Source organism: Ambystoma mexicanum, chromosome 5q, assembly GCF_040938575.1.
Source record: "Ambystoma mexicanum isolate Mex_15411 chromosome 5q, UKY_AmexF1_1, whole genome shotgun sequence".
NCBI lineage: Eukaryota > Metazoa > Chordata > Amphibia > Caudata > Ambystomatidae > Ambystoma > Ambystoma mexicanum.
The window spans coordinates 1077448316-1077461713 of NC_090933.1; the positions used below are offsets into that span (position 1 = coordinate 1077448316).

General features: G+C 50.4%; 1 protein-coding gene across 1 annotated transcript in view; it reads right to left on the reverse strand.

The window, feature by feature from the left end:
- ATAD2 (ATPase family AAA domain containing 2) overlaps positions 1-13398 on the reverse strand; it is a 750324-nt gene that overhangs the window by 424148 nt on the left and 312778 nt on the right. The gene's annotated exons all lie outside the window — the stretch shown is intronic.

Consider the following 13398-nt stretch of genomic DNA (forward strand, 5'->3'; position numbering starts at 1 on the left):
ATGTAATCCCCTTTTTTAGGAGGGGGATTACCTCTTGTAGCGTAGTCATACAAAACTTTTGGGGCTTGACATACTTGTTGGCAGGCCGTAAATCCAATACTGGGCGCAGTCAAATCTTTCTTTGGCACAAGGAAGTAAGTTGAATAAATACCCTTGTTTACCTGGTGTCCCGGGGCGAGTTCTATCGCGTCCTTTTCTAGCAGAATGGCGATCTCCTCGAGGAGAATCTTCTGATGTTCTAAAGAGTGTACTCTTTGTCGTGGAGGATGGTTCCGGGGACGCTGCAGTAGTTCTATACAGTACCCTGTGGATACTGTTGACAGCACCCATTTGTCTGATGTGATCCCTTCCCAAGCCTGGGTGAAGTTGGAAATGCGTCCCCCTACTGGGGTTGCATGAGAAGGGACCCTGAACTGAGCGTCACTGCTTTGGTGGAGGCATGCCGCCTCCTTTGCTGGGGCTGCCTCTGCCTTTACCACAACCTCTCCTATTACCCCTGCCGTAACCCTGGGTAGACTGTTGGCTGTTGTTCCACTGTGTACCCTGGCCCTGGGAATAGTTAAATCCTCTCTGGGAATTGTGGCCGCGTGGGCGACGAAAATTACTATTCCCTCTCTGGTTAGGGGGTTTATTGGTTAACTGGCCAAGGGACTTGAGTGTCTCGTATTCGTCCTTGGCATTCTTCAGTGCGTCTTCGACCACCTTACCAAACAGATCGGCTTCCACCGGTTTGTCCAACAATGATGCCTGGGTTTCTGCCTTAAAACCAGACTGCCGTAACCACGCATGTCTCTTGATAACAGTCCCTTCTGCTATCAATCTGCCTGCGTTGTCCACGGCGTGAAAGGTTGCTTTCAAAATGCAACCAGACACGGCTTTACCCTCTGCGGAAATCCGAGCTAACTGGCCCTTTAAAGGTTCAGGAGCAGAGGCTATGAGTGCCGCGACTTCTTCTCACTGATGGCAGTTGTAGCTGGCCAACAGGGTGGTGGAGTTTACAATCCTTGCTTGATAGGCGGACGTTGAGGCTACTTTCCTGCCGAAACCATATAGTTTTTTGCTCTCCTTGTCGGGAGGAGCTTCGGACGATGACAAGGGTGTTCCAGCCCTCTTACGAGTGTTAGTGACAACTAGGGAGTCTGGCTTCAGATGTCCTCTTATATAGAGAGGGTCAGACTGGGCTGCCCTGAAAAGTTTTTCAACCCTGGGATTGACTGCTCTGGTGAGGTTCGGATTCACCAGGGACGGGTCTATTCTTCGCTGAATGGACTCGAGGATAGGGATGGTCTGGGCAACAGGCCTCCTTTCTCCCACTAACTCCTCTGCGAAGTCCCTCTCCTCCTGGACACCATGGGTGTCAATATGGAAATGTTCTGCTGCACGTGCGAGAACCTCGTTTAGGAGGGGTTGGTTATCGACAGGGGAGTCGGTAACCGGGGCTTTGTTATCTACCGGGGAATCTACTCTGTAGGTTTCAGGGTCTTCCTCTTCTTGGTCATCATCATCCCCATAGTAGGCCGTCCCGGTTTGCTCTTCTACCATGCCAAATTCTTGGTCCTCACCAAAGGAAGCCTCTCCTTGATACAGTGAGTATGGTCTTGAGTATGGTTGTACCTCAAAGGGGTCTGTAGACCTCATCTGTGTTTCAAACCGGGGCTTCTTACTCGGGGGGTGGGGGGGGGGGAATAGGATCATTAGAGCCTGAGGGTGTTGCCCCTTGTGGATCATACGAAAGGAAATGGTCTGGATTTTTATCGTAAAAATCAGCCAAAGATGACATCCTTGACATGACCCTATCTATGTCTTCACTCGACCATTTTTTGGAAGTGGGAATGACTCTCAGCAAGTCTCGGGGATTTATCTTGAGTAGATTTGCTGGTTTTAGACATATCAGCAGACCTGGTCTTGTCTGTTTAGGGGGAGTGGTGTGTTTCACAGGTGTGGAAGAGTGCAAAGGCTGCTTCTTCTGCTGTTTTCCCCCCCTCCCCGTGAGTGGAAAAATGTTTTCCCTGTCCTTTTGTGGCTCCGGAGGTTTCCGACGCCTGGCGTCGAGGATGGGGGGTAGGGTCCCTGTCCTTCGAGCATGGGGCCTCGCTGATTTTGACTGCGGGCTCCGACTCCTGGAGTGCGGTATGGGGGTGGAAGTCGTCTTCGTCCTCCGACGATCGAACTTCTGTTAGCCTAGAGAGCGAGGCACTCTTGGCAAGAGTGGATGATTGCCTGGAGTCATGCGGCGATCTCGATCGAGAACGCCCAGAGGACACCGAATCGGACCGTTCTGTTTGTGCCTCCTTCCGAGAACTCGACGTTGTCGAGTCTCGGTTGGACTTCGTGTGTTTAGTGTGTGTGGTGTGTGTGGTGTGTGAAGTGCTTGTGTCGCCGGGGGTCTTCCCCATAGCCGCCCTGCCGGACGACCTTTCCGAGGTCGGGGACTTGCGCTTGGCTGTCTTTCGACGCCGTAATTCCCTCGCCTTCCGAAAGTACGGCGTCGCTGCCGTCGCTGAAGGCGCCCTCCGCCGCCATGGCCGCCTGCCTGGCGTGGTGGGCCCAACGCTTCATCGAACGGTCCTTAAGTGTCTTAGGTTTAAACCTACTACACGCTCTGCAGTTCGCTTTGAGGTGGTCCCTCGGCAAGCAGAGATTGCACGTGGCGTGCCTGTCGACCCAAGGGTATTTGCGATTGCACTTGGGGCAGAATTGAAAAGGGGTACCCTCCATATGCACCTTGAGGCAGCGGGCTGTTAAGTGTAGGAAATGTATAAGGTGTACCTATATACCAAGAGTGTAGAGTATGTACAACCCCCCACTCTCCCTACTTGCAGGGCCGAGGCCAGAGGCCTTCCAAGGCCCGGGCCGAGGCCCAAATCCGTCGTGCAGCAGCAGACGGTCGATTTCTTCTCCAGCCGGCATCGAGTGTCGAAGTTGGGATGGGGAAGGATGTAAATAAATTAATATTTTAGCAAAAGTATGGCTAAGGCCAGGGGACTCCGCAAAATGCTTCCGACCAGTATGGCGGAAAAAAACAATCTGAGGATCCTAGACGCGTGAGGGATCTTGGGTACAGTGGACGTCACACTAGGGATAGTATTACTGGCACGCCCTGTGTCGACGCCCATTTTCGAGTTTCGAAAAACAAACTAATACTCTGCAGCTTCCACTAGATGTCGGCCTATGCACAGCATGTGATCTAAGCAGATTCCACAAGCCTCAGAAATATTAATATATGAGAATGCATTACTTACCGTAAAAGCATTTCTGATGATTGTATCTGCTTAGATTCACATGCTGTGCATAGGTCCGACATCCAGTGGTCACTGCGGAGTATTGCATTTTGTTTTTCGTAGTCGAAAAGGGGACGTCGACAAGGCGTGTCTGAAACACTATCCCTATAGTGACGTGCGTTGTACCCACAATCCCTCACGCGTCGAGGTCCCTCTGTTTGTATTTTTCTGCCCTGAGGGAGCCTTCTAGACGTGAGTGAGTACAGAAAAGAGATATATAAAGGAAGTCTATGTTCCTTCCATCCGAGCGGGGAGGAAGGGCGGGCGCATGTGAATCTAAGCAGATACAATCATCAGAAATGCTTTTACGGTAAGTAATGCATTCTCTTCTGATGTTTGTTAATCTGCTTAGAATCACATGCTGTGCATAGACTAGCGAGCAGTACCCGGAGTTGGCGGTGGGTTATGAGAAGGAACAGTAGAGAAAAGGTGTCTTAATACTGCCTGTCCCACCTGGGAGTCAGATCTAGAGTGTGTATCTAGACAGTAGTGTTTTGTAAAGGTGTGCACAGAACTCCAGGTAGCCGCTTTGCAGATGGACTCAAGGGGAACATTTGCAATGAATGCTATGGATGCCCCCGTGCCTCGAGTAGAGTGTGCTCTTGGCCTAAAGGGCAGTTCTCTCTTAGCAAGAGTATAGCAGAGAGTGATGCATTGAACAATCCATCTAGAAATAGTGGATTTTGAAACTGCATCTCCTTCTCTTCCTGCTGCCACCGAGACGAAGAACTGATTAGTCTTCCTCAGTGGTCTGGTTCTTTCCATGTAGAACATGACCGCTCTGCGTACATCTAGTGTGTGCAGAGTCCTTTCTCCCAAATTGGAAGGATTTTGAAAGAACGTTGGTAGTTCTATAGACTGGTTTACGTGGAATTTAGAAATAAATTTCGGAGCAAACCTAGGGTGAGTGCGTAGAACCACTTTATCTTTGTGAACTGTAACGAAGGGGTCTAGAATAGAAAGAGCCTGAAGTTCACTTACTCTCCTGATGGAGGTGATAGCTATTAAAAAAGCAGTCTTAAGCGTGAGGTGTTTAAGAGATGCTTTGTGCATGGGTTCGAATGGAGAGCCCATGAGTCTGGTGAGTACCACATTAAGGTCCCATCCGGGAGCTGGGTCAGCTATCGGGGGGTGTATTCTCTTTACTCCTTCCATGAAGGCCTTTATAACAGGGATCCTCCACCACGACACTTTGAGTTGGGAAGTGGTGTATGCAGAAAGTGCAGCTAGGTGGACTTTAATGGAGTTAAACACTAGACCTGAATCCAATAGGTGGGTGAGGTATAGGACCACATGTGTGGGAGAGCAGTCAATAGGGTTGATGCTTTTACTCTTGCACCAGATGACAAATCTTTTCCACTTGCTAGAATAGCAGTGGCGAGTGTTCGGTTTTCGGGCTTCCCTGAGGATGTCCATGCATCTTTGCGGGAGTTGTAGATGTCCGAACTCTATGATCTCAGGAGCCAAGCTGCTAAGTTCATGTTCTGGGGGCATGGATGCAGCGTCCTGCCTTTGTCCTGAGACAGCATGTTGTACGGGCAGGGGAGTTTTACTGGGGGGGATAGAGACATCTCCATCAAGTGAGCGAACCATGGTTGTCGTGCCCACATTGGGGCCACTAGTATCATGGTCACTTGTTCCTGGTGCATCTTGTGCACCACTTTGTTGAGAAGGGGAGTCGGGGGAAAAGCGTAAACAAATTTCCCTGACCATTGCATCGACAGACCGTTCCCCTTGGATTGGTTCTGGGGGTACCTGGAGGCGTAACTTGGGCATTGTGAGTTTTCCAGGGTTGCGAACAGGTCTATTTCTGGGAATCCCCATTGTGTGAAGACGTTGAAGACGATGTCTTCGTGCAGGCGCCATTCGTACTCTTTGGGCAGGGGGAAATCTCTGCTGAGGCTGTCTGCTAGCAGATTGAGTTCCCCGGGTACATGTAGTGATAGTAGGAACATGTTCTGTTTCAGAGCCCACTTCCATATATTCTGGGCCAGCTTGGACAGGCCTGGAGAGTGGGTGCCCCCTTGCTTGTTGATGTAGTACATGGCCGTGGTGCTGTCTGTAAGGACCATTACTGTTTTGCCTTGTAGGTGTTCCTGGAAGGCTTTTAGCGCCTTGAACACAGCTAGTAGCTCCAGTAGATTTATGTGTTTGGATGCTACGTTCGGAGTCCACACTCCGTGAGCAGTCTGATGGGATAGGTGCGCCCCCCATCCTGTGAGGGATGCGTCTGTGGTTAGAGTGGCTTCCGCCGCGGGTGTGGCAAAGGGTTTCCCTTTTTCCATGTTTTCCTTTGTCCACCACCGTAGCGAGAGAACTAAGGCCTGCAAGACCACAACTAGATCCTCCCATAGTCCGCTGGCCTGACACCACTGGCTGTTGAGCCACTCTTGCATTGGGCGCATGCGCAGGCGCGCGTGAGGTACCAAATAAATACACGACGCCATCATTCCTAGCAAGCGCATTGCTTTGCGTACCGTCACCTCTCGACCGGTTACATATTGAGGGATTTGAAACAGCATGTTTTGGACCCTCTCTTTGGAGGGGAAGACGAGGCCGTCCTCTGTTTGAATTAGAGCCCCTAGGAATTGCTTGATTTGACTGGGGTCTAAACTGGACTTCTTTTCGTTGATGGAGAAGCCCAACTGGAACAAAAGGTCTACTGTCTTTTGGGTATTGGAGAAGCATGTTTCGTAAGAATCCCCTGTTATGAGCCAGTCGTCGAGGTAAGGGTAAACTGGGATGGACAACCTGCGCAGGTGGGCCGCTGCCACTGCCAGCACCTTCGTGAATACCCTTGGTGCTGATGCTATGCCGAAGGGTAGCACTTTGAACTGGTAGTGTTTGCCCTCTATCATGAACCTGAGGTATTTTCTGTGCGCTGGCAACATTAAAATATGAAAGTATGCATCTTTCATGTCCAATGTTGTCATGTAATCTCCCTGAGAAAGCAGTGGGATTACTTCCTGTAAGGTTACCATACGAAACTTTTGGGGTTTGATAAAGTTGTTCGCTGGGCGCAGATCTAATACAGGGCGCATGGTTAGATCCTTTTTGGGTACAAGGAAGTACACTGAATAAATACCTTCCGTTACCTGAGATAGAGGCACGACCTCTATGGCTCCTTTTTCCAGCAGTTGTTGTACTTCTTGGAGAAGGATGGCAAGATGTTCCGGTGTCATGCGACGTCCCCTCGGGGGTCTGTAGGATGGGGAACTGTTGAATTCGATACAGTATCCGTGGGCTACGGTGGACAGTACCCAACGGTCTGACGTTATCTCCTCCCATGCAGGAAGAAAGGATGTTATCCGGCCCCCGACCGGTGTTGCATGGGAGGGGACGCGAATCTTCGCGTCACTTGGAGTTGTTGGGGGCTTGGGAGCCTCTGGGGGTGGATCCCCGACCCCTCCCTTTGCCCCGGCGTTGGCCTCTTTGGCTGTACTGCCCACTATTGGTTTGGTAATTGGTGGCAGGGTATTGCTGATGTTGATTTTGTTGTTGGTGTTGGCGTTGGCCACGAAAAAAGCGTTTGTTGCCATAGCCGCGCCTGGTAGTGGGCTTAGAGATTTGGTCGAGAGTCTTGATAGTGTCGAACTCTTTTTTAGCCATCTCTAGGGCTTCATCTACCGCCTTTCCGAAGAGGTTAGCGTCCTCGACAGGTTTATTTATCAAAGACGCCTGTGTCTCTGGTTTAAAGCCTGAGTTGCGCAGCCATACATGGCGCTTTAGGAGTATTCCTTGTACCAAGGAACGTCCTGCTGTTTCTGCCGCGTCCAGAGAGTTTTTAACAATGCTCTGGTTCACTTGGGTTCCTTCGCCAATAGTTGACAGTAGGCGCGTACGTAAAGGCTCCGGTGCTTCCTCGGCGTCTTTTCGCAGTTTGGCCCACTGCGCGTCTGCGTAGCTTGCAAGCAAGGAATTGTTGTTGGCAATTCTTGCTGAGAAGGCAGCCGAGGAAGTAACTCTCTTTGCAAGGGCATATAGCCTTTTGCCCTCCTTGTCAGGGGGTGCCTCACTGGTGGAAAGTGGTACCCCTGCCCTCTTTCTAGTATTAGAAACCACTAGGGAATCAGGAATGGAATGTCCCCTAATGTAGAGGGGGTCTGAGGGTGAAGGAGTGAAAAGTTTTTCAATCCGTGGATTGACCCCTCTGATCATAGCGGGAGTGGACAGCGAAGGTATGATCCTTCTCTTCACTGAAGCGAGGAGTGGAATGGTCTGGCTGACCGGGGGTTTTTCCTTAATCACTCTTTCTACAAAGTCCAATTCTGGAGAGAGTTCCCCGGTGTCGAGTTCGAAATGCGCTGCTGCTCTGCGCAACAGTGCATTGAACGTCGGCTGATCGTCAATTGGAGACGTGTTCCTAACTGGAGAATTGTCCGGAGGAGTTAGGTTTAGGACATCAGTGTCGGAATACACTGATGGTGATTGCCAGGGGTGTGAAGGTCCCTCTTCTGGGTTAACCCCGAAGCCTTCTTCTATAATGTCTGTTCTGTCTTCCAGACATTCCTCCTGGTTCTGTTCTTCATTGTCCATGAAATCATCTTCTTCCTCGAAGTCTTGCTCCTCCCCAGTGAGGTCATATACATCTTGGAAGTCTGAGGCTGTGTCCTGCTGGGGATCGACTAGCCTCGGATTTTTGGCCCTGGGGTCCTCCTGAGGGCCTTCTCTGGTCCTCTTGTGTGTTTGAGAGGCCTGGGTGCTCATGAACTTTTCCATCCTCTCCATACAGAGGTGGAGTCTTTCCATAGTTTCATGGGGTACCCCAGAGCGGTCTGGCGGGGGAAACATAGGGTTATCTAACTCAAAATGGCTCGACCTCTCCCAAAGCGTCGAGGAAAGTGTCCCGTCGCCCTCCGAAAAACCTTCCGGTGTGTCGGGAGACTCCCTGTCTGAAGGGGGTAGTCCCTGCTTCCCTTCGGGCTTTTTCGGCGTATCCTTTAACTTATGCGTAACGCTCGACGAAATCTTCGGCGTACGCTTTTGGGCGTCGGCTACAGCGATCCTTGCTAAGCTATCGGTGACTCGTTTGTCGGCGGAAGCTTGAGTTTTCGACGCTATGGGTATCGAACGCTCTACGGCGGTCTGCGCTTTCTGTTGATGCGCACCGGCCGATGGTTTGGTGGCAGCGCCCTTGTTTGCCGAAAGCCCAGTCGCGGGTCGCGGCTGCGGTTGCGAGAGGGGCTTCGAACCCGAACGGTCCGAGGAGGCCGCCGGTGGAACCTGCGTCTCCTTGGGCGCCGAAGGTCTTTTCGACTTTGTCGAAGAAGAGCCGTGGGTTGTGTGCTTATGTGGATTTTTTTGTGCGTCTGTGTCGCCGGGGTGTTCATCCCCATAAGCAGGGCGTGAGCCGAGCCCGTCGGGGCCGGGGACAGACGACGAAGCGCGTAAGCGCTCCTTAGAGGGGGTTTCGACTTCCGTAGCGGAGGTCGTGTTATCGCGTTCCTCGTCACTGTCGGTGGTAGCAGCGGCGGGTGAACCTTCGGCCTTCGACATTGCGTAGGCCGCCCACCTTTTAACCCTTCGGTCTTTTAGAGTTTTAGGCTTAAGAAGCCGACAAGCCGCGCACCTTTCCTCCTTGTGATCGAGGGGCAAGCAGCGGTTACACCGTGAGTGCTTGTCCTTCCAAGTGAATTTGCCTTTACAAAGTGGGCAAAACCTAAATGGTGTCCTCTCCATAGCCGAGGCAATAAATCGCGATAAACACCCCAAGGGAAAGGAAGGGGAAAAGGAAAGGCATTCTCAGAAAAGACCCAGAGATGTCCCACGACCCCACTCTCCCTACTGTATATGGCCTGCGAGGCCAGGCCACGTGTTCGGCAGCGCCGAAGGATTTCTTCCGCTCGACCCTCCGTCGAAGATTCTTTTCGGCGGAGAACAGCTTACAACTGCGTCGAGGGATGGGTTATAAATATTAGATAAAACACGACCAGAGGTCGATGAGTTGCAATGTCTCTCGAGGAGCTCCGCGTGAAGGCGACCAGAAGCTGGGCGGAAAAAAACAATCTGAGGGACCTCGACGCGTGAGGGATTGTGGGTACAACGCACGTCACTATAGGGATAGTGTTTCAGACACGCCTTGTCGACGTCCCCTTTTCGACTACGAAAAACAAAATGCAATACTCCGCAGTGACCACTGGATGTCGGACCTATGCACAGCATGTATATGGATATTGTTGTGAGAAATCCTAATGGTAATCACATGTATACATTTAAATGCACAGTGGCACAGCATCGTTCTGATGCCATGTAAAAGTGCAACATTAGTGGCACAGCATCGTTCTCTACCATAGAATACATGATATTGTAATGGCACAGTGGCACTACATCGTTCTGATGCCATGTAAAAGTGACATGAATGTTGCGTATACGCATACAATTTTTTTGAATATATATTTTTGAAAGATCAATTTGCTCCTGGATTCAGATCTTACCGGTCTCTTTCGTAGTGTTTTCACGCGCTGTTCTTTCCCAGCTGCTTTGTGTTAATGTGATCTTTTTTTGTGAGTTTTCTTTCTGTCCTTTCCTACTTTTCAGTGTTTTCTATGGCAGGGTGTGTATGTGAATTAATACTGGATGGCGCAAATGACAGGTGTTTCTGAGATGGATGGTGGTGTGATTTACTGTGATGAAGTTGGGTGTGATGCAGTTGTGATATCTCGTTTGTGTGTTCAATTGAAGAGAGGGAGATGTGTAGTATTGTAGTTATCTATCTGCACTGTGTGCACACAGTGCTGCTGGTAGAATATAGTTGTGTCACATAGAATGTTATGGGACCTGAGAGTTCCAAGAGCTACAGTTGGGGACACAGGATGGGCGTACCTTACTGAAAGGATGTCATGTATTTATCTCCCTGCCTTTCTAACCAACTAGCCCTGTAACTAAACCATAAACTTACTCCTTTTATATATACTGGTCTCCTGTGTCTTACCTGAATCCAGATGTCTTCTTACCATCTCCGATACTACATAGTGGTTTTACAACAAACTACCATGAATTTTCCCAGACTGCTAAAAATCACGGCAGGCATGTTTTTCAAGATGACGCCTAAGCCCCCTTTGATTAAACAGGTTGTGGTCTTTTTTTCGCCATTTCTTTTTGGAACGGTCCTTCGAGAGTTTGTCTCTGCGCGTCAAACCAGGTTTGGTCCCTTTGTTTCTATGCCTTTGGCGTGCTTCAGGACTGAAGACCACCTCTGGCGCCCGAGTGTCTGGGGCGGGCAGGAAGTGAGGGAGGTGCCCAAAACTAACTCCCTGTACTTAGTCTCCTAGGAGACCCAAATGCACTCTGGCGCGATTGGCTGGCTGACTGTCCGGCAAGGACAGCCACCCTGCTGGGCGAGTGCAGCTAGGCTTGAATGAATGGGAGAAAACTGTTTAAAAGGCAAGTATCTTGGACTGAAAGGCAGAGTCGACCACTGGAACGAAAGAACCGAAGACGAGCTGGAAGAGGATGGCTGCTGCAACTACTGGACCGTTGGTTTTCCCGGTGGAGCCCTGCTGCACGTCCGAATCGCCAAGTTAATCTCGAAAAAGAAGCCCCTTCAAGGACGACTTATTCCTTTGAGTTGGTCCAACTCGTAAGCCACCTGGATACCATTCTCGGAGCTGGTTAGGATTAACCAGGGGGGGAATGCCACCAGCTTGTGTGCTTGAACAGCAACCGGAATCGAAGATTTGCCAATTTGCCAGCTTTGTGACCAGTCCCTGTGCAGTGCAGGAGTCCCCCGACGTCCTCCCTCTTGTCCCCATGACTAAGGCTCAGGAACAGCGAGATCTGCAGGAACACCCAGGAACAGAAGTCTTCAGCTGCATCTTTTTCTTCAATATAAAGGTACTGTGAAAACCCGACCGAGAGAACTTACCTCTCACAGCGAAAGTTTGTGGATCTTTGGCAATTTACAAGCCTAGTCAGCTTGTGACCCGACATATGAACCTTTCTTCCGTGAACTACTACTAAGATCCGTGGCAAAGACTTTTCCGTTCTAAATACCAGAACTGTTTTTACTTATTCAAGACACTAACCCATTGACTTTGACCTACCTATTGCATTAATCAACTGCTCTGGTGAGCTCAAACTAATTTAACTGTTTTAGAGTAACTAATATTTGTTTTATTAACTTATGCCTTTTTGCTCCTACTTCAATGCTATTTGGCTCATACTTCAAGGGAACTCAACTGCTTAGTAATCAGTATTGTAGTACAATTTTTGTGCGATATTGGTTGCCTCATTTAGTGAATGCTTTATAAATGATTGTGTAACAAATTAATAAGTGTTTTTACCAAGAAACCTTGAGTACAAGTGTCTGATTACTTGTCATTGTAGACCTTTGTCCAACACCCTTACATGCTCACATTCCCTCGAGATAAGCCTGGCTGCTCAGCTCGCTACCAAAAACTGTGTGGTACAGACTTATACCAAAGGTTGGTTTTGCTTACACCTATACTCATAGTTGTGTGTAGTGGTCCCAGAGGGTACTGCATGCAATCTCTGCCTAACAATCACTTCCACTTGTGACCGTAGCACTTAACAGTCGATGACGCTCTGGCCTTAAGAAGGACCTCCCTGCAGTCCGCTGGCAACTCGTATCCTCCAAACTCTAGGGCTGCAGGAGCCAAGCACTCGGTTCAACGATCCTGGGTCGCAATGCAAGATTGCACCTCCTTCTCTGGTGAGCAGATCCGTGACCACCAGCAGCTTCACCGGAGGCGATGCAGACAGGCTGAGAAGGTCTGGGTACCAAATCTGGCATGGCCATGTCGGGGCGACGAACATCATCCTGCAACTGCACTGTTTCGAGTTGATTGATGACTCGCAGCAGGAGCGGCAGTGGGTGAAACGCATACAGGAACAGTCCGTTCCAAGGGAAGAATGACGGGTCCACCATGCTCCCCGGCTGGTGGAACCTGGTGGCAAATTTCTGGCATTTCGTGTTCGCCACCGTCGCAAACAGACCAATCTGGGACCTGCCCCACTTGATGAAAATGCTTTCCACTGCAGGAGCACAACTCCCTGCTGAGGGAGTCGGCGATTGTGTTCTTGACCCCTGCCAGGTGAAAGGGTATGAGGAACATCTCCTGGTCGGCAGCCCAGTGCCACAAGTTCTGCACACCTCTGGAAAGCACTGGGGATTAAGTGCCCCCCCTGCTTCCTGATGTAGAACATTGTAGTGGTGCTGTCCGTGAAGATCCTCACCACCTTGCCCTTCAGGGACGGTAGGAAAGACTTGAGGGCCCAGAACACTGTCCGCAGCTCCAGGATATTGATGTGGAGATCCTTCTCCTCCGGCAGCCACAGGCCTCTGGCGTGCAGACGTCCGGTGTGGGCTCCCCAGCCCTCGAGGGAAGCATCTGTTATGACCGTTTCCTGGTAAGGGAGTTTTTGAAACCCTGTGCCCTGGGCGTTGTAGGAGTACACCCAACCATCTTATCGCGTGACGGAACTCCTCGTCGATGGGATCTTGTCTGTGAAGCTTCCCGACACTTGTATCCAGCGGGCATCCAGAAACTCCTAAAGAGGACGCATCCGCAGCCTGCAGCGTCGAATTAGAGAGATGCACAACATCATGCTGAGCATAGACTTGATGTCCGCACTGTTGAGATATTCAGTGACAACCGCTGTTGCACCTTTCCCAGCACAGCTGCTATCCTCTCCTCTGAGGGCGACGCTAGGCTGGCGACAGTGTTGAGCCTGGCTCCCAGGAATAGAGCCTTCTGCAACGGCGTCAGGCAGGGTGTCTAGTCAAAGGATCGAATCTAAAGGGTCGACAGGTCAAAGGATCACATTTTATTTTAAATTATATTTATTTAGGTTTTCTTTTAGGGAAAAAAAAGTGGTTTTTAGCAAAAAAAGGGGGTCGGGAACCCCCCCACACCCAAAAAATTTGATCCTTTGACCTGTCGACCCTTTAGATTCGATCCTTTGACTGGCAACCGTCAGGCAGGACTTTGGATAATTGATGGAAAACCCCAGCTCAGTCAATAGCTGGACCGTCCTCTCACCAGCTACCTCTTGATTTGCCACCGATGAGACAGTCGTCGAGTTATGGGTACACGTTTATCCCTCGTAGACAAAGATCGCCCACTACTGGTGCCAGGCACTTCGAGAACACCCTGGG